The sequence below is a fragment of the Oncorhynchus masou genome, unplaced genomic scaffold (assembly GCF_036934945.1).
Source record: "Oncorhynchus masou masou isolate Uvic2021 unplaced genomic scaffold, UVic_Omas_1.1 unplaced_scaffold_1858, whole genome shotgun sequence".
NCBI lineage: Eukaryota > Metazoa > Chordata > Actinopteri > Salmoniformes > Salmonidae > Oncorhynchus > Oncorhynchus masou.
Genome location: NW_027008366.1, coordinates 23072 through 43501, shown reverse-complemented (window position 1 = coordinate 43501; position 20430 = coordinate 23072). Strand labels below are relative to the sequence as shown.

At 51.6% G+C, this 20430-nt stretch overlaps 1 pseudogene; it reads right to left on the bottom strand.

Moving 5' to 3' along the window:
- Positions 1-2658: 2658 nt before the first annotated feature.
- Positions 2659-20430, bottom strand: part of LOC135532460 (sodium/hydrogen exchanger 5-like) — a 40458-nt pseudogene continuing 22686 nt past the window's right edge.

Sequence of the window (20430 nt, the reverse complement as noted above, 5' to 3'; positions counted from 1 at the left end):
CTGGGACCAGGCGATGGTCATCAGGCAACGATGCTGGCTCTGGGCTGGGGTTTGGGAAATGTATGAAATTAAAGACTTTCCTGGTAATCTCATGGCCTGGTCTCATATCTGCTTGTGCTGTCATGGCAACTCCTATGGTTGTTGTTATTGCTGTTTGGCCTGACCATGACCTGACCATGACCATAGGAGTTGGGGAACAGAGCACAAACCAATCAGGAACCCAGATCTGGTCATCAATCAACAACACTCTCTCTGGGCTGGTGTTTAGGAAGTTTATAAAGTTGGTGCTTTCAGCCCTGTCTTCTCCCCTCTTTGATCTCTCTCTCTACCTCTCTACCTCTCTCTCTCTACCTCTCTACCTCTCTCTCTCTACCTCTCTACCTCTCTACCTCTCTACCTCTCTCTCTCTACCTCTCTACCTCCTCCTCTCTCTCTCTACCTCTCTACCTCCCTCTACCTCTCTCTACCTCTCCCTCTCTCTCTCTCTCTCCCTCCCCCTCTCTCTCTACCTCCCTCTCCTCTCCTCTCCCCTCCCCCTCTCTCTCTACCTCCCTCTCCTCTCCCCTCCCCCCTATCTCTCTCCCGAGTGGCAGCAGCAGTCTAGGGCACTGCAGTGCTACAACCAGCCGTGGCCAGGAGTCCCATAGGACGGCGCACAATTGGCCCAGCATCGTCCGGGTTACGGGAGGGTTTGGCCGGTGGGGCTTTACTTGGCTCATCGCACTCTAGCGACTCCTTGTGGTGGGCCGGGTGCCTGCAGGCTGACTCCGGTCGTCAGTTAAACTGTGTTTCCTCTGACACATTGGTGCGGCTGTCTTCACGGTTAAGCTGGAATTATGTGTGTAACCTTTATTTAACTAGGCAAATCAGTTAAGTACAAATTCTTATATACAAAGACGCCTCTAGTACTGAAATGCAGGGCCTTAGACCGCTGCGATACAGCCTGGAATCGAACCAGTGTCTGTAGTGATGCCTCTAGCACTGAGATGCAGTGTCATAGACCGCTGCGATACAGCCTGGATTGGAACCAGGGTCTGTAGTACCTTAGACCGCTGCGATACAGCCTGGAATCGAGCCAGTGTCTGTAGTGACGCCTCTAGCACTGAGATGCAGTGTCATAGACCGCTGCGATACAGCCTGGAATGGAACCAGTGTCTGTAATATCTTAGACCGCTGTGATACAGCCTGGAATGGAACCAGGTTCTGTAGTACCTTAGACCGCTGCGATACAGCCTGGAATGGAACCAGGGTCTGTAGTACCTCAGACCGCTGCGATACAGCCTGGAATGGAACAAGGGTCTGTAGTACCTCAGACCGGATCTGCGATACAGCCTGGAATGGAACCAGGGTCTGTAGTACCACTGCGCCGCTCGGGAAAAAGAACGCGGTTTGGCCGGTCATGTTTCGGAGGACGCATGACTCCGCCGCGCCTCTCCCGAGAACGTTGGGAAGTTGCAGCGATGAGACAAGATCATAACTAGGGAGAAATAGGGGCTAAAAAAGTATATATATATATTATATTATATTAGTGAAGCCGTTAGGCAGGACAAATGTTTTCTCTCTCTCTTTCCTTGTGGATCGGGAGGAGAGGAGAGGAGAGGTGAGTGGAGAGGAGAGGAGGGAGGGGAGAGAGGGAGAGGGGGAGAGGAGAGGGAGAGGAGGAGGAGAGGAGAGGAGAGGAGAGGAGGAGGGAGAGGAGAGGAGAGGAGAGGAGAGGAGAGGAGAGGAGAGGAGAGGAGAGGAGAGGAGAGGAGAGGAGGAGAGTACTGGGGGTTGAATGGAGCGTTTGATGTTAGAGGGACACACCCCATAAGGCCTGGGCAATGTGGCAGTCCGGCTATAGACAGATATTTCTCAAATCGGCTTACATCTTGACATTGACTTATATTCAAGTGTATGAAACAGACAGGGCAGAACCTCGACCCTGCAGGGAGCTGGGGGGGGGGGGGGGTAGAACCAATCAGGGACCAGGATCTGGTCATCAATCAACAACACTCTCTCTGGAAACTGGTATTGTTTTACCACATGGACGGACGGCCCCAACCCTGGACCACAATGCACTGTGTGTCTATCTGTGACTGTACCAGCTGCCACATCAAATCAAAACTCTCAGCCTTCATCCCAAATGGCACCCTATTCCCTATTGGGGCTCTGGTCAAAAGTAGTGCACTATATAGGGAATAGGGTGCTATTTTGGGATGCTCATTATACTTCCTCAATATCATCATCGCTGTATTAGTCCAACATCCTGTGTGTGTGTGTGTGTGTGTGTGTGTGTGTGTGTGTGTGTGTGTGTGTGTGTGTGTGTGTGTGTGTGTGTGTGTGTGTGTGTGTGTGTGTGTGTTTTTGTGTGTGTGTGTGTGTGTGTGTGTGTGTGTGTGTGTGTGTGTGTCTGTGTGTGTGTGTGAAGGAGATGAAGACTCGTCGTCTGGAAGGAGAAGTAGCAGAGCTGAGGGGGTTGGACGGCCTGAGCTGGTGTGTGTGTGGTTGGGTGACTGTTCTGCTGTTGTGTGTGAGGCAGTGAGGGACGTAATTGCCCATAGAAGCTGATTTGAAATCAGTCTTGTGTTGTTCTCCCTAGTAGGTATTGGTTAGGGACTTGGTTGAGTAAGCTGATCCTAGATCTGCGTCGACAACACCAGTGATGTGGTTGGAGCCATTAAAGCTGAGTGGGCCCTCTGCTGCGCGCCAGCGGCTCACTGCCAGGAGGGGGCGCTGTGACCAGGCTCCTCAGGTACACACAGGGGTTCCTCCTCCGCCCTAGACCCTGGGCCTGGGGGAGGGGGCGGGGGGGCCAGGGGCCTCACAGAGGATGACATGAGGGGCTGAAGCTCCTGCTCAGACGAGGGTCCCTCTTCCTCCTCCTTCTCCTCTCCTCCTGGAGGGAACTCAAACCGAGCGATGCCCTGAGCCACTATTGACCCAGCCCCTCTGGATCCAAAACCAGAGCCACTAACTCCACTACCAGAGTATGAGACAGGACGCTGCCCTCCCAGCCTGGAGAGGGCGCTGACGCGGGGGTGTAAGGGCTCTACGGGGCCCGGCGGAGAGGACAGGCTCTCTAAGGAGGAGATGCTCTGGTTCCACGCCTGCTGCAGGTCTATGGGGATGATTTTAGTAGCCTCCATGGAAACGCACACCGGCAGGGTTCCGATGCCACCCTTCCAGGGCAGGTTCCTCTCACTGCAGGTGGGGGAGGGCGGGGCCACGGAGGGGCTCTGACACACATCCAGACCAGCCGGGACTGAGACAGGACACAGGTCAGACAGAGGAGAATACAGTCAGGATTCTGTATTAGTATTTAGACAGGGACACCAGGCCTTTTCTGAGGTTTCTAGTCTCTCATGTGTCCTTACCAGATTTGGGTCGTTCTTTGGGCGTGTCTGGAACCTTTCGAGCCACAAAGGTGATGCCAACGTCCTCCTCCTTCTCTGGCTCCATGTGTTCTCCCACAATCATCCTCAGACTCCACCGGCACCACCACAGGATCTGAGGGGGCATCACAGACACGTGAACACTACAGGACCCACAATGCACCACCACAGGATCTGAGGGGGCATCACAGACACGTGAACACTACAGGACCCACAATGCACCACCACAGGATCTGAGGGGGCATCACAGACACGTGAACACTACAGTACCCACAATGCACCACCACAGGATCTGAGGGGGCATCACAGACACGTGAACACTACAGGACCCACAATGCACCACCACAGGATCTGAGGGGGCATCACAGACACGTGAACACTACAGTACCCACAATGCACCACCACAGGATCTGAGGGGGCATCACAGACACGTGAACACTACAGTACCCACAATGCACCACCACAGGATCTGAGGGGGCATCACAGACACGTGAACACTACAGTACCCACAATGCACCACCACAGGATCTGAGGGGGCATCACAGACACGTGAACACTACAGTACCCACAATGCACCACCACATGATCTGAGGGGGCATCACAGACACGTGAACACTACAGTACCCACAATGCACCACCACAGGATCTGAGGGGGCATAACAGACACGTGAACACTACAGTACCCACAATGCACCACCACAGGATCTGAGGGGCATCACAGACACGTGAACACTACAGTACCCACAATGCACCACCACAGGATCTGAGGGGGCATCACAGACACATGAACACTACAGTACCCACAATGCACCACCACAGGATCTGAGGGGGCATCACAGACACGTGAACACTTACAGTACCCACAATGCACCACCACATGATCTGAGGGGGCATCACAGACACATGAACACTACAGTACCCACAATGCACCTTCACAGGCTCTGAGGGGACATCATAGACACGTGAACACTACAGTACCCACAATGCACCACCACAGGATCTGAGAGGGCATCACAGACACATGAACACTACAGTACCCACAATGCACCACCACAGGATCTGAGAGGGCATCACAGACACATGAACACTACAGTACCCACAATGCACCTTCACAGGCTCTGAGGGGACATCATAGACACCTGAACACTACAGTACCCACAATGCACCACCACAGGATCTGAGAGGGCATCACAGACACGTGAACACTACCATACCCACAATGCACCACCACAGGATCTGAGGGGGCATCACAGACTCATGAACACTACCCTTACCCACAATGCACCACCATAGGATCTGAGAGGGAATCACAGACACATGAACACTACCCTACCCACAATGAACCACCATAGGATTTGAGGAGGCATCATAGACAAATGAACACTACCCTACCCACAATGCACCTTCAGAGGCTCTGCGGGGGCATCATAGACACATGAACACTACCCTACCCACAATGCACCACCATAGGATTTGAGGGGGCAACGTAGACACATGAACAATATCAATCATGATCAATGATAGCAACTATCTTTTATTTTTACAACCAACTCCTATGCTCTGTCCCAGTGTCCACACTTGCATACTACCTAGCGTGAACCAATGTCATGCCTGAGCATCCTCGATAATGTACTAGTGTGGACATTGGAACGTGGCAATACATTCCAGAACCCACAGAAATAGTTTGAGCGAGTGAGAACTGGGAACACAGGTCATGAAGGAATGATATTGAAATCGCTGAGGCCCGACTCCATTTCCAGTGTGTTTTAGTGAGTGACTCACCTTTGTCTTGCCAGCTGACGTTCCGTCGAGGTTTGTCGTTGAGGTCCTGTTCCTTAACGTCTGATCCTCTCCTCTGTAGGAGGGAGAGAAAACACCCGTTATAATGTCCATTACAGGCAGGACCCACAGGAAACCAGGCAGGACGCACAGGAAACCAGGCAGGACCCACAGGAAACCAGGCAGGACCCACAGGAAACCAGGCAGGACCCACAGGAAACCAGACAGGACCCACAGGAAACCAGGCAGGACCCGCAGGAAACCAGGCAGGACCCACAGGAAACCAGGCAGGACCCACAGGAAACCAGACAGGACCCACAGGAAACCAGGCAGGACCCACAGGAAACCAGGCAGGACCCACAGGAAACCAGGCAGGACCCACAGGAAACCAGGCAGGACCCACAGGAAACCAACACCATAATATTCATGGGAGGAGCTATAGGACAGGCTCATTGTAATGGCTGGAACGGAATCAATGGAAACGAAGTCAAACATATTGTTTCCATGTGTTTGATTCCATTCCAGCCAATACCATGAGGCAATCCTCCTACAGCTCCTTCCACCTGCCTCTTCTGATTACTTCCTGTTTCTCCCATCCGCAACAGAGAATGGTCCAAAGCCCTGGCTATATCGTTGAAGGCCCTGGCTATACCGTTGAAGACCCTGGCTATACTGTTGAAGGCCCTGGCTATACTGTTGAAGACCCTGGCTATACCGTTGAAGGCCCTGGCTATACCGTTGAAGGCCCTGGCTATACCGTTGAAGGCCCTGGCTATACCGTTGAAGGGCCTGGCTATACCGTTGAAGGCCCTGGCTATACTGTTGAAGGCCCTGGCTATACTGTTGAAGACCCTGGCTATACCGTTGAAGGCCCTGGCTATACCGTTGAAGGCCCTGGCTATACCGTTGAAGGCCCTGGCTATACCGTTGAAGACCCTGGCTATACCGTTGAAGGGTCTGGCTATGCCGTTGAAGACCCTGGCTATACTGTTGAAGGCCCTGGCTATACCGTTGAAGAGCCTGGCTATACCGTTGAAGACCCTGGCTATACCGTTGAAGGGTCTGGCTATACCGTTGAAGACCCTGGCTATACCGTTGAAGGCCCTGGCTATACCGTTGAAGGGCCTGGCTATACCGTTGAAGACCCTGGCTATACCGTTGAAGGCCCTGGCTATACCGTTGAAGACCCTGGCTATACTGTTGAAGACCCTGGCTATACTGTTGAAGACCCTGGCTATACTGTTGAAGACCCTGGCTTTACCGTTGAAGGGTCTGGCTATACCGTTGAAGGCCCTGGCTATACCGTTGAAGGGCCTGGCTATACCGTTGAAGGCCCTGGCTATACTGTTGAAGGCCCTGGCTATACTGTTGAAGACCCTGGCTATACCGTTGAAGGGCCTGGCTATACCGTTGAAGGCCCTGGCTATACCGTTGAAGGCCCTGGCTATACTGTTGAAGGCCCTGGCTATACCGTTGAAGACCCTGGCTATACCGTTGAAGGCCCTGGCTATACTGTTGAAGGCCCTGGCTATACTGTTGAAGGGCCTGGCTATACCGTTGAAGGCCCTGGCTATACCGTTGAAGGCCCTGGCTATACTGTTGAAGGGCCTGGCTATACCGTTGAAGGCCCTGGCTATACTGTTGAAGGCCCTGGCTATACCGTTGAAGGCCCTGGCTATACTGTTGAAGGCCCTGGCTATACCGTTGAAGTACCCTGGCTATACTGTTGAAGGCCCTATACCGTTCAGACCCTGGCTATACCGTTGAAGGCCCTGGCTATACCGTTGAAGACCCTGGCTATACCGTTGAAGACCCTGGCTATACCGTTGAAGGCCCTGGCTATACCGTTGAAGCCCCTGGCTATACTGTTGAAGACCCTGGCTATACCGTTGAAGGCCCTGGCTATACCGTTGAAGGCCCTGGCTATACCGTTGAAGGCCCTGGCTATACCGTTGAAGGCCCTGGCTATACCGTTGAAGGCCCTGGCTATACTGTTGAAAGCCCTGGCTATACTGTTCAAGACCCTGGCTATACCGTTGAAGGCCCTGGCTATACCGTTGAAGGCCCTGGCTATACCGTTGAAGGCCCTGGCTATACCGTTGAAGGCCCTGGCTATACTGTTGAAGGCCCTGGCTATACCGTTGAAGGCCCTGGCTATACTGTTGAAGACCCTGGCTATACTGTTGAAGGCCCTGGCTATACTGTTCAAGACCCTGGCTATACTGTTGAAGACCCTGGCTATACCGTTGAAGGCCCTGGCTATACCGTTGAAGGCCCTGGCTATACCGTTGAAGGCCCTGGCTATACTGTTGAAGGCCCTGGCTATACCGTTGAAGGCCCTGGCTATACTGTTGAAGGCCCTGGCTATACTGTTGAAGGCCCTGGCTATACTGTTGAAGACCCTGGCTATACTGTTGAAGGCTCTGGCTATACTGTTGAAGGGTCTGGCTTCCTGCTGAATTACACAGAGATAATAACATCTAATCATTTCTTTTAGAGATGCAAAAGTCTCCCCCTATCCTGGCTCCCTGCTGAAGTTACACAGAGATAATAACATCCAATCATTTATTTTAGAGATGCTAAAGTGTCCCCCTATCCTGGCTTCCTGCTGAAGTTACACAGAGATAATAACATCCAATCATTTCTTTTAGAGATGCTAAAGTCTCCCCCTATCCTGGCTCCCTGCTGAAGTTACACAGAGATAATAACATCCAATCATTTCTTTTAGAGATGCTAAAGTCTCCCCCTATCATGGCTCCGTGCTGAAGTTACACAGAGATAATAACATCCAATCATTTCTTTTAGAGATGCTAAAGTCTCCCCCTATCCTGGCTCCCTGCTGAAGTTACACAGAGATAATAACATCCAATCATTTCATTTAGAGATGCTAAAGTCTCCCCCTATCCTGGCTCCCTGCTGAAGTTACACAGAGATAATAACATCCAATCATTTCTTTTAGAGATGCTAAAGTCTCCCCCTATCATGGCTCCGTGCTGAAGTTACACAGAGATAATAACATCCAATCATTTATTTTAGAGATGCTAAAGTCTCCCCCTATCCTGGCTCCCTGCTGAAGTTACACAGAGATAATAACATCCAATCATTTCTTTTAGAGATGCGTAAGTCTCCCCCTATCCTGGCTCCCTGCTGAAGTTACACAGAGATAATAACATCCAATCATTTCTTTTGCAAGGGTCCCTGCCTTTTTCTGGCTGCGGTCCTTCTTGTGGCTGTGGCGTTTGTGTCGGGTGGTCTTGAACGTCTCCATGCGACTCTTCATATTTCTCTGGAAGATCTCTCTGTCCTGACGCTCGTGGTCCCCCACTGTCATGAAGTGTCTGCTGTAGTGGGACTGGTACTATGGAGAGGGGGGGGGGAGAGAGAGGAGGGGAGAGCAAGTCAGATTGTAGTTATACAATGCAGATCTCACTGTCCTGATGCTAGGGGTCCCCCACTGGTACCATGGGAGGGGGGGAGTTATATGATTGGTCCCAGAGAGGAGAGGGAGGAGAGGAGATAAGAGGACAGGGAGGAGAGGAGATAAGAGGACAGAGGGGAGAGGACAGGGAGGAGAGGAGATAAGAGGACAGGGAGGAGATAAGATAAGAGGACAGGGAGGAGAGGACAGGACAGGGAGGAGAGGAAATAAGATAAGAGGACAGGGAGGAGAGGAGATAAGATAAGAGGACAGGGGGAAGAGGACAGGGAGGAGAGGAGATAAGAGGACAGGGAGGAGATAAGATAAGAGGACAGGGAGGAGAGGAGCTAAGAGGACAGGGAGGAGAAGAGAAAAGAGGACAGTGATGAGAGGAGATAAGAGGACAGGAAGGAGAGGAGCTAAGAGGACAGGGAGGAGAGGAGCTAAGAGGACAGGGAGGAGAGGAGATAAGAGGACAGGGAGGAGAGGAGATAAGAGGACAGGGAGGAGAGGAGTTAAGAGGACAGGGAGGAGAGGACAGGGAGGAGAGGACAGGGAGGAGAGGAGACACTGTCTGTCTGTCTGTCTGTCTGTGTGACAGTGCTGCGAGAGGCCCAGCCAGCCAGCCTGCCTGTATGTCTGTCTGTGTGTGTGACAGTGCTGACAGGGCCATACCCGTCTCCTGGGCTTGTACAGGTTCCCAGCCAGCCAGCCTGCCTGTATGTCTGTCTGTGTGTGTGACAGTGCTGCGAGAGGCCCAGCCAGCCTGCCTGTATGTCTGTCTGTGTGTGTGACAGTGCTGTGAGAGGCCCAGCCAGCCAGCCTGCCTGTATGTCTGTCTGTGTGTGTGACAGTGCTGTGAGAGGCCCAGCCAGCCAGCCTGCCTGTATGTCTGTCTGTGTGTGTGACAGTGCTGTGAGAGGCCCAGCCAGCCAGCCTGCCTGTATGTCTGTCTGTGTGTGTGACAGTGCTGCGAGGCCCAGCCAGCCAGCCTGCCTGTATGTCTGTCTGTGTGTGTGACAGTGCTGTGAGGAGCCCAGCCAGCCAGCCTGCCTGTATGTCTGTCTGTGTGTGTGACAGTGCTGTGAGAGGCCTAGCCAGCCAGCCTGCCTGTATGTCTGTCTGTGTGTGTGTGACAGTGCTGTGAGAGGCCTAGCCAGCCAACCTGCCTGTATGTCTGTCTGTGTGTGTGACAGTGCTGTGAGAGGCCTAGCCAGCCAACCTGCCTGTATGTCTGTCTGTGTGTGTGACAGTGCTGTGAGAGGCCTAGCCAGCCAGCCTGCCTGTATGTCTGTCTGTGTGTGTGACAGTGCTGTGAGAGGCCTAGCCAGCCAGCCTGCCTGTATGTCTGTCTGTGTGTGTGACAGTGCTGTGAGGCCCTAGCCAGCCAGCCTGCCTGTATGTCTGTCTGTGTGTGACAGTGCTGTGAGAGGCCTGCCAGCCAGCCTGCCTGTATGTCTGTCTGTGTGTGTGACAGTGCTGTGAGAGGCCCAGCCAGCCAGCCTGCCTGTATGTCTGTCTGTGTGTGTGTGACAGTGCTGTGAGAGGCCCAGCCAGCCAGCCTGCCTGTATGTCTGTCTGTGTGTGTGACAGTGCTGACAGGGCCGTACCCGTCTCCTGGGCTTGTACAGGTTCCCAGCCAGGAAGTGATGCGTTTCTGACTCCTCCTCCACCTTGGCTCCCGGCACGTTGTCAATCACCTGGAGGTCCAGACAGACCCCACTGCCGTTCTCTCTCCTGTAGGGTTAGAGTACAGACTGTTAGCAGTGGTTGGGGTGGGACCCCACAGGGGAGTTCATGAAGACTGGGTATTGTTTGGGAAAGCACGGTCACACCCAGTGACCCAGTGACATTAATAGACAGCTGCAGATGTGACATTGAACACGGTCACACCCAGTGCTATTAATAAATAGACACACACACACACACGCACCAAACACACACACACAAACACACACACACACACACACACACACACACACACACACACACACACACACTAAACACACAGAGACTTAACTCACAGGTAGTTGGTGACGTTGGTGACCTCTGGGAAAGATGCCCTGGAGGCCATGGAGGGCAGAGAGAGCCTGGCAGAGGTCAGCACGTTGCCACCCTGTTCAGGAGACACACACAGAGGTTAAAGATCAGGGGTCAACTCATCCTCAAAACACCTCACATTGTCTGAAAAGGTTTTATAAAATGGTCTGAGTCTGGACTAAAGTGGACAGTCAAAATGTAATGGGTCACAAAACAGGTCTGGGTGGAGTTAAACACACAGTCTGGGTGGAGTTAAACACCTCCTAGGAAACAGTCTGGGTGGAGTTAAACACCTCCTAGGAAACAGTCTGGGTGGAGTTCAACACCTCCTAGGAAACAGTCTGGGTGGAGTTCAACACCTCCTAGGAAACAGTCTGGGTGGAGTTAAACACGTCCTAGTAAACAGTCTGGGTGGAGTTAAACACCTCCTAGGAGACAGTCTGGTGGAGTTCAACACCTCCTAGGAAACAGTCTGGGTGGAGTTAAACACCTCCTAGGAAACAGTCTGGGTGGAGTTAAACACCTCCTAGGAAACAGTCTGGGTGGAGTTAAACACCTCCTAGGAAACAGTCTGGGTGGAGTTAAACACCTCCTAGGAAACAGTCTGGGTGGAGTTAAACACCTCCTAGGAAACAGTCTGGGTGGAGTTAATCACCTCCTAGGAGACAGTCTGGGTGGAGTTAAACACCTCCCTAGGAGACAGTCTGGGTGGAGTTAAACACCTCCTAGGAAACAGTCTGGGTGGAGTTAAACACCTCTAGGAAACAGTCTGGGTGGAGTTAAACACCTCTAGGAAACAGTCTGGGTGGAGTTAAACACCTCTAGGAGACAGTCTGGGTGGAGTTAAACACCTCCTAAGAAACAGTCTGGGTGGAGTTAGTTAAACACCTCATACTATAGACATCTCTCCTACAGACTATATGACTACCTACCTACCGACCGACCGAACAAACAAACAAATAAACAAACAAACAAACAAAACAGGCAAACTAACAAACAAACAAACAAACAAACTAACAAACTGACAAACAAACTAACTACTGGAGACATCTCTCCTACAGGATAAGACTACCTACCAAACTAACTACTGGAGACATCTCTCCTACAGGATAAGACTACCTACCAAACTAACTACTGGAGACATCTCTCCTACAGGATAAGACTACCTACCAAACTAACTACTGGAGACATCTCTCCTACAGGATAAGACTACCGACCTTCCACACGCCTATGGAACGTTCCAGTCATGTCAGCTGATCGGCCGACCCAATAGGCCTGTCTTACCAACCTGTTGCCATGGTGGCGATATTAACAAAGAATTCCCCACCCAAAAAATCCTTTCCCAAACCTCTCATATCTATTTCCCCACACAGTCACGCGGTCTGATGTCACGCACCTTCGCCACTAAGGCTGTGTCCCTAACGGGACCCTCTGAAGGGTGACACTTTCTAAACAGAGCCCGACGGGCCCAAGTCAACAGTGGTGCACGACAGTATTTAGGATGCAGGGCACATCACTGACTGTGATGTCACAGTAGAGATGGGATGTTTGATGTGGCGACTCTCAGGTCTCAGATTATGCGGTGGTGTCAGCCGAGGAGACAGAGAGATGAGTTACTCTCTCTGCATATATATATATATATCTCTATTCTCTCTCTGCATATATATATATATATCTCTATTCTCTCTCTGCATATATATATATATATATATATCTCTATTCTCTCTGTGTCTCTATCCTCTCTCTGCATATATATATATATATATATCTCTATGTCTCTATTCTCTCTCTGTGTCTCTCTGTCTCTCTCTCTCTCTGTCTCTCTCTCTCTGTAATTCTCTCTCTGTCTCTCTGTCTCTCTCTGTCTCTCTCTCTCTGTCTCTCTCTCTCTGTGTCTCTCTCTCTCTCTCTCTCTCTCTCTCTCTGTATTCTCTCTCTGTGTCTCTCTGTCTCTCTCTCTCTCTGTCTCTCTCTCTCTCTCTGTAATTCTCTCTCTGTCTCTCTGTCTCTCTCTGTCTCTCTCTGTCTCTCTCTCTCTGTCTCTCTCTCTCTGTCTCTCTCTCTCTGTCTCTCTCTCTCTGTCTCTCGCTCTCTGTCTCTCTCTCTCTCTGTCTCTCTCTGTCTCTCTCTCTATTCTCTCTCTCTCTCTATTCTCTCTCTCTCTCTCTCTCTCTCTCTACTTGGGGAAACTTTACACATTCCGGTGTCCATTGTTGGTGCATCACTGCCATGCTGCCGTGAGTTGAGGAGCAGTGCCATCTAGTGGCCCTGGTTGACATTTACAACACAACTGTGCACCGGACAAAATCATGGCAACAGTTGTGTCTCTGAGCCACTCCCCTCCCTCCCCCCTCCCTCCTCCTCCTCCCTCCCTCCCTCCCTCCCTCCCTCCCTCCCTCCCTCCCCTCCCTCCCTCCCTCCCTCCCTCCCTCCCTCCCTCCCTCCCTCCCTCCCTCCCTCCCCCTCCCTCCCTCCCCCTCCCTCCCTCCCTCCCTCCCTCCCCCTCCCTATAACACTGATGGCGTCTCTAATATTGATTTTCTGATAGACCTCCCACAGCTCCCTCCCTCCCTCCCCTCCCTCATACCTGGTCTATAACACTGATGGCGTCTCTAATATTGATTTTCTGATAGACCTCCCACAGCTCCCTCCCTCCTTCCCCTCCCTCATACCTGGTCTATAACACTGATGGCGTCTCTAATGTTGATTTTCTGATAGACCTCCCACAGCTCCCTCCCTCCCTCATACCTGGTCTATAACACTGATGGCGTCTCTAATATTGATTTTCTGATAGACCTCCCACAGCTCCCTCCCTCCCTCCCTCCCTCCCTCATACCTGGTCTATAACACTGATGGCGTCTCTAATATTGATTTTCTGATAGACCTCCCACAGCTCCCTCCCTCCCTCCCTCCCTCATACCTGGTCTATAATACTGATGGCATCTCTAATATTGATTTTCTGATAGACCTCCCACAGCTCCCTCCCTCCCTCCCTCATACCTGGTCTATAACACTGATGGCGTCTCTAATATTGATTTTCTGATAGACCTCCCACAGCTCCCTCCCTCCCCTCCCTCATACCTGGTCTATAACACTGATGGCGTCTCTAATATTGATTTTCTGATAGACCTCCCACAGCTCCCTCCCTCCCTCCCCTCCCTCATACCTGGTCTATAACACTGATGGCGTCTCTAATATTGATTTTCTGATAGACCTCCCACAGCTCCTCCCTCCCCTCCCTCCCTCCCTCATACCTGGTCTATAACACTGATGGCATCTCTAATATTGATTTTCTGATAGACCTCCCACAGCTCCTCCTCCCTCCCTCATACCTGGTCTATAACACTGATGGCGTCTCTAATATTGATTTTCTGATAGACCTCCCCAGCTCCCTCCCTCCCTCCCTCCCTACCTGGTCTATAACACTGATGGCGTCTCTAATATTGATTTTCTGATAGACCTCCCACAGCTCCCTCCCTCCTCCCCTCCCTCATACCTGGTCTATAACACTGATGGCGTCTCTAATATTGATTTTCTGATAGACCTCCCACAGCTCCCTCCCTCCCTCCCCTCCCTCATGGCATACCTGGTCTATAATACTGATGGCATCTCTAATATTGATTTTCTGATAGACCTCCCACAGCTCCCTCCCCTCCCTCATACCTGGTCTATAACACTGATGGCGTCTCTAATATTGATTTTCTGATAGACCTCCCACAGCTCCCTCCCTCCTCCCTCATACCTGGTCTATAACACTGATGGCGTCTCTAATATTGATTTTCTGATAGACCTCCCACAGCTCCCTCCCTCCCTCCCCTCCCTCATACCTGGTCTATAACACTGATGGCGTCTCTAATATTGATTTTCTGATAGACCTCCCACAGCTCCCTCCCTCCTCCTCCCTCCCTCATACCTGGTCTATAACACTGATGGCGTCTCTAATATTGATTTTCTGATAGACCTCCCACAGCTCCCTCCCTCCCTCCCTCATACCTGGTCTATGACACTGATGGCATCTCTAATATTGATTTTCTGATAGACCTCCCACAGCTCCCTCCCTCCCTCCCCTCCCTCATACCTGGTCTATGACACTGATGGCGTCTCTAATATTGATTTTCTGATAGACCTCCCACAGCTCCCTCCCTCCTCCCTCATACCTGGTCTATAACACTGATGGCGTCTCTAATATTGATTTTCTGATAGACCTCCACAGCTCGCTCTTCCGGTACACAGATTTCCGCAGCAGCAGCTTGCTCAGGTAGTTCTTGTCAAACTGCTCCCACCTGAATGTAGATGCCCACAGAGGGAAAGGTTATATAATGACAGCATATGTTACACGGTATGTTTTAGAAGGGAAAACTCCTAACCTTGCACTTAGTCATCATTAGTGAATATATAACTGAAGTGAAAGTTAGGATTGACCCTAGACTCCCCGTGGATAATGTCCAATAATAATAAATTATATTTCAGTTGAAACATTGCCTGCAGAGCTGAGGGCTACTGACTTGTCTCTCCAGTGGTGGTAACCGTTGAGTCCAGCGATGTCCTCCACTGCTGTCAGACAATGGTCAAAGGCCTGGGGAGAGACCGTACACAGTCAGGTCAAGGTCAAAGGCCGGGGGGAGGGACCGTACACAGTCAGGTCAAAGGCCGGGGGAGAGACCGTACACAGTCAGGTCAAGGTCAAAGGCCTGGGGAGAGACCGTACACAGTCAGGTCAAAGGCCTGGGGAGAGACCGTACACAGTCAGGTCAAGGTCAAAGGCCTGGGGAGAGACCGTACACAGTCAGGTCAAAGGCCTGGGGAGAGACCGTACACAGTCAGGTCAAAGGTCAAAGGCCTGGGGAGACCGTACAAAAGGCCTGGTGAGAGACCGTACACAGTCTGGTCAAAGGCCTGGGGAGAGACCGTACACAGTCAGGTCAAAGGTCAAAGGCCTGGGGAGAGACCGTACACAGTCTGGTCAAAGGCCTGGGGAGAGACCGTACACAGTCTGGTCAAAGGTCCCTGGGGAGAGACCGTACACAGTCAGGTCAAAGGCCTGGGGAGAGACCGTACACAGTCTGGTCAAAGGCCTGGGGAGAGACCGTACAGTCAGGTCAAAGGCCTGGGGAGAGACCGTACACAGTCAGGTCAAAGGTCAAAGGCCTGGGGAGAGACCGTACACAGTCAGGTCAAAGGTCAAAGGCCTGGGGAGAGAGTACACAGTCAGGTCACAAAGTCAGGTCAAAGGTCAAAGGCCTGGGGAGAGACCGTACACAGTCAGGTCAAAGGTCAAAGGCCTGGGAGAGACCGTACACAGTCAGGTCAAGGTCAAAGGCCTGGGAGAGACCGTACACAGTCAGGTCAAAGGACCGTACACAGTCAGGTCAAGGTCAAAGGCCTGGGGAGAGACCGTACACAGTCAGGTTAAAGGTCAAAGGCCTGGGGAGAGACCGTACACTGTCAGGTCAAAGGCCTGGGGAGAGACCGTACACAGTCAGGTCAGAGGCCTGGGGAGAGACCGTACACAGTCAGGTTAAAGGTCAAAGGCCTAGGGAGAGACCGTACACAGTCAGGTTAAAGGTCAAAGGCCTGGGGAGAGACCGTACACAGTCAGGTCAAAGGTCAAAGGCCTGGGGAGAGACCGTACACAGTCAGGTTAAAGGTCAGAGGCCTGGGGAGAGACCGTACACAGTCAGGTTAAAGGTCAAAGGCCTGGGGAGAGACCGTACACAGTCAGGTTAAAGGTCAAAGGCCTGGGGAGAGACCGTACACAGTCAGGTCAAAGGTTAAAGGCCTGGGGAGAGACCGTACACAGTCAGGTTAAAGGTCAGAGGCCTGGGGAGAGACCGTACACAGTCAGGTTAAAGGTCAAAGGCCTGGGGAGAGACCGTACACAGTCTGGTTAAAGGTCAGAGGCCTGGGGAGAGACCGTACACAGTCAGGTCAAAGGTCAAAGGCCTGGGGAGAGACCGTACACAGTCAGGTTAAAGGTCAAAGGCCTGGGGAGAGACCGTACACAGTCTGGTTAAAGGTCAAAGGCCTGGGGAGAGACCGTACACAGTCTGGGTTAACAGAGTTTATACAGTCTGGTCAAAGGCCTGGGGAGAGACCGTACACAGTCAGGTTAAGGTCAAAGGCCTGGGGAGAGACCGTACACAGTCAGGTTAAAGGTCAAAGGCCTGGGGAGAGACCGTACACAGTCTGGGTTAACAGAGTTTATACAGTCTGGTCAAAGGCCTGGGGAGAGACCGTACACAGTCAGGTTAAAGGTCAAAGGCCTGGGGAGAGACCGTACACAGTCAGGTTAAAGGTCAAAGGCCTGGGGAGAGACCGTACACAGTCAGGTTAAAGGTCAAAGGCCTGGGGAGAGACCGTACACAGTCTGGGTTAACAGAGTTTATACAGTCTGGTCAAAGGCCTGGGGAGACCGTACACAGTCAGGTTAAAGGTCAAAGGCCTGGGGAGAGACCGTACACAGTCAGGTTAAAGGTCAAAGGCCTGGGGAGAGACCGTACACAGTCTGGGTTAACAGAGTTTATACAGTCTGGTCAGAGGCCTGGGAAGAGACCGTACACAGTCAGGTCAAAGGTCAAAGGCCTGGGGAGAGACCGTACACAGTCAGGTCAAAGGTCAAAGGCCTGGGGAGAGACCGTACACAGTCAGGTCAAAGGTCAAACGCCTGGGGAGAGACCGTACACAGTCTGGTCAGAGACCGTACACAGTCTGGGTTAACAGAGTTTATTCCTGATAGCCAGCCTAAACGGATGGGACACAGTGTCACAGAAGAGAGTTGGCCCATATATGTCACAGTGTTATAGAAGAGAGTCGGCCCATATCTGTCACAGTGTTATAGAAGAGAGTTGGCCCATATCTGTCACAGTGTTATAGAAGAGAGTCGGCCCATATCTGTCACAGTGTTACAGTAGAGAGTCAGCCCATATCTGTCACAGTGTTACAGGAGAGAGTTGGCCCATATCTGTCACAGTGTTATAGAAGAGAGTCAGCCCATATCTGTCACAGTGTTATAGAAGAGAGTCGGCCCAAATCTGTCACAGTGTTACAGGAGAGAGTTGGCCCATATCTGTCACAGTGTCATAGAAGAGAGTTGGCCCATATCTGTCACAGTGTTATAGAAGAGAGTCGGCCCATATCTGTCACAGTGTTATAGAAGAGAGTCAGCCCATATCTGTCACAGTGTCACAGAAGAGAGTCGGCCCATATCTGTCACAGAAGAGAGTCGGCCCATATCTGTCACAGAAGAGAGTCGGCCCATATCTGTCACAGTGTCATAGAAGAGAGTCAGCCCATATCTGTCACAGTAGAGAGTTGGCCCATATCTGTCACAGTGTTATAGAAGAGAGTCGGCCCATATCTGTCACAGTGTTATAGAAGAGAGTCGGCCCATATCTGTCACAGTGTTGTAGAAGAGAGTCGGACCATAGCTGTCACAGTGTTATAGAAGAGAGTTGGCCCATATCTGTCACAGAAGAGAGTCGGACCATATCTGTCACAGTGTTATAGAAGAGAGTTGGCCCATATCTGTCACAGAAGAGAGTCAGCCCATATCTGTCACAGTGTTATAGAAGAGAGTCAGCCCATATCAGTCATAGAAGAGAGTTGGCCCATATCTGTCACAGTGTTATAGAAGAGAGTCGGCCCATATCTGTCACAGTGTCACAGAAGAGAGTCGGCCCATATCTGTCACAGTGTTATAGAAGAGAGTCGGCCCATATCTGTCACAGTAGAGAGTTGGCCCATATCTGTCACAGTGTTATAGAAGAGAGTCGGCCCATATCTGTCACAGTGTTATAGAAGAGAGTCGGCCCATATCTGTCACAGTGTTATAGAAGAGAGTCGGCCCATATCTGTCACAGTGTTATAGAAGAGAGTCGGCCCATATCAGTCATAGAAGAGAGTTGGCCCATATCTGTCACAGTGTTATAGAAGAGAGTCGGCCCATATCTGTCACAGTGTCACAGAAGAGAGTCGGCCCATATCTGTCACAGTGTTATAGAAGAGAGTCGGCCCATATCTGTCACAGTGTCACAGAAGAGAGTCGGCCCATATCTGTCACAGTGTTATAGAAGAGTCGGCCCATATCTGTCACAGTGAGAGTCGGCCCATATCTGTCACAGTGTTATAGAAGAGTCAGCCCATATCTGTCACAGAAGAGGTCAGCCCATATCTGTCACAGTGTTATAGAAGAGAGTCGGCCCATATCTGTCACAGAAGAGTCGGCCCATATCTGTCACAGTGTTATAGAAGCTAAAATTTCACTACAGATCCATATCTGTCACAGAAGAGGTGTCGCCCATATCTGTCACAGTGTTATAGAAGAGTCGTGCCCATATCTGTCACAGTGTTATAGAAGAGAGTCAGCCCATATCTGTCACAGTGTTATTCAGAGGGGTGAGTCAGCCGTGTGTATCTGTCTCAGTTTATAGAAGAGAGTCTGTGCCCATATCTGTCACAGTGTTATAGAAGAGATGTTGGCATATCTGTCACAGTGTTACAGAGTAGCTAAAAGTTCACTACAGATGAGGAGGGGTGTGTGTGTGTGTGTCCGTGTGTGTGTGTGTGTGTGTGTGTGTTCTCAGTTGAGGTGCTGCAGTTCTATGGTGTGAGTGTCCTGTCTGTCTCCGTTCAGAGGGGTGGTGTGTGTGTGTGTGTGTGTGTGTCAGTCTCCGTTCCAGAGGGTGAGGTGTGTGTGCAGTCTGTCTCCGTTCAGTCTGCAGCTCTATCTGTGAGTCCCTCCTGTCAGTCTGTCTCCGTTCAGAGGGTGTGAGGTGTGTGTGTCAGTCTGTCTCCGTTCAGAGGGGTGAGGTGTGTGTGTCAGTCTGTCTCCGTTCAGAGGGGTGAGGTGTGTGTGTCAGTCTGTCTCCGTTCAGCTTCGAGGCCGTGACAGCTGCTCCTGTGATGTGACAGTGACTGACTGGTCACAGTGGTTGAGCCGTCAGCGACGAAGACAGAAACATAGATGGAACTGAAATTAACGATATTGAAGTTGATTTCAATCGAACGACATTCATATGATGAAATGAAACTGAATCGCTCACACGTTCGTGTATCTCCTCGTTGATGGTGGGCTTGCGGTTGGTCGCACGAGGTACTTTGAGCCAGTTCACTAGAGGCTTGATGGTCAGGCCCTGGAGGAAAGAGACACAGAGAAAGAGAGAGGAGGGGTAAGAGAGTGTGAGAGAGAGACAGAGAGGAGGGGGAGTAGGAGGAGACAGAGACAGAGAGAGAGAGTGTGAGAGAGAGTGAGGAAACAGAGAGACAGAGAGAGAGAGAGGAGGGGGTAAAGAGGGGAGGGGGGGTGAAAGAGGAAAGAGGAGACAGAGAGGGAGAGAGGGGAAGGGGAAGGGGGGTGAAAGAGGGAGAGACAGAGAGGGAGAGGGAAGGGGAAGGGGAAGGGGGTGAAAGAGGGAGAGAGGGAAGGGGAAGGGGAGAAGGGGGTGAAAGAGGGAGAGAGGGGAAGGGGAAGGGGGTGAAAGAGGGAGAGAGGGGAAGGGGGTGAAGGAGGGGTAAGGAGGGAGAAGGAGAGGGGAAGGGGAAGGGGTGAAGGAGAGGGAGAGACAGAGAGAGAGAAAGAGGGGAAAGGAAGGGGGGTGAAAGAGGGAGAGAGGAGGGGAAGGGGAAGGGAAGGGGGGTGAAGAAGATAGGGGAAGGGAAAGTTACAGGAGATTAGAGGAGAAATGTAAATCCCTCCCACAAACACTGAGTGTGTAAGGAACACACCAGGCCCCTCCCCATAAACACTGGGTGTGTACAGGAACACACCAGGCCCCTCCCCATAAACACTGAGTGTGTACAGGAACACACCAGGCCCCTCCC